Here is a 1,569-nt window from a genome sequence, read left to right as displayed (position 1 = left end):
TATCACTTCTCTATTTTGTTTATCTGTTAGAAGAGTTTGCCAATTGTATATTCCCTTTTCTAAAATATCAGGAGAAAAAGAGATAATTTATGAGTATTCTAAGTGTCTTCCTCTACTATGTATTCTCCCATCCATCCATCCATCCATCCACTCACCCCAACATTTCCAACATTCTGTTGTCTCCTTTGGACCAAGTGCTGTGCTAGGCACTAAGGAGGTACACCTGTCTGCTGCCCTCAGGGAAGTCTCAGTCCAGAGGGACATGCTTGTATGATCAGACCATGAGCCAGAATGTTATTGTTAGAGTGGAAGCATGTACTCAATGCAAAAGGAACCAAGCCCATGGTTTCTAGCAGCTGAGGTTCATTGTGAGTTAATTCATGGAACAGGTTTCTGTTTTTGATAGCTGCTTTAATTCCCTTTGGGTATATTTTCAAGGAAATTTTAAAACAGGAAAACCTAGAATCCAATTTGATATGTATAATCTTTTAATCCTTTGGGGACATATTTGGTCCTTCTGTTTCTCCACCTCCCTCCTTTGCTTTGAGGCTCCCGACCTTCTCGAAGTCAGGTCACTGGTCTGTTCCCTTTGTTTAATGCATCGTGTGCTTTCTCTTCCCATCCACATCCCCTCTCATGACAGGAGACATTTCAGGACCCCAGAGAGCCCTGGCTGGCAGAACAAATTGACATGTGGGAGTGTGAGATGCCGTCTTTCAGAAAAAAAGCAAGAGGAAGAGGTAAAAATGGCAGGCTGAGAGAGGAGAAAAAGGAAAAGAGAAAAAAGAAAGAGGACAAGGCAGAGAAGAAAAAAGAAAAAAACAGCAACACCAGCCCTAATCAGATCTCTCCAGACCTGCTGTTGAACAATTTCTGTAACTGAAAGTCAGGTTTAGAAAAAACCTGGCTGGAACGGTCTTTCCCAACACGGGGGCGAGGTGGGAGCAGAATTACAGGAATACCAGAAGACTTGACTCACTGAGTCGCATCTTAAACGGAGATTTTGTTTCAAAATTATGAACTGGGGGTGTGCGGTGGGGAGAAAACCTTCCCAGCATCCATCATGTGTTGCTTTCGAAAATTATTATTTTGGAGCACAAGCTGTTTCCTGTCTTTAAAGCCTATTATCTATTTCCCTTCCAGGTGGAGCCTGGGCTGCCTGCTAATTTAATCCCCTGGGCTTCCCCCTCTGCCTTCAAGATCTCACAGAGATTCAGGCTTCCTAAAGAGGGCACCTTTGTGTCTTCCTCCCCTGAAGGCTCCCATCTACCCTGGCAGCCAAGGAGATGCTATTTTGGGTAACAGCAGCTGAGTGGGAAGGATTGTTAATTGTTTGTCAAACCCTTCCAGTCTAGTTAGATCTCATGGAAGAAAAAAAAAAAAAGAACAAAGCCATACCCTTTCCTTCGTTCTATTTTACTCTCCCAAAGCGGGGGGAGGGGTGGGTGCGGGTAGGGCGGGGCGGGGAGGGGGGTGATAACTGGCTTCCTTTCGTCCTCAAGCACAAACACACAAACTAATGTTTTTAAAAAAACTAATTCTTCTAGCCAACTGGAAACACGTAAACAT

The sequence above is a fragment of the Hyperoodon ampullatus genome (assembly GCF_949752795.1).
Source record: "Hyperoodon ampullatus genome assembly, chromosome: 2".
Classification (NCBI taxonomy): domain Eukaryota; kingdom Metazoa; phylum Chordata; class Mammalia; order Artiodactyla; family Ziphiidae; genus Hyperoodon; species Hyperoodon ampullatus.
Note: the sequence above shows the minus strand (reverse complement) of the source record.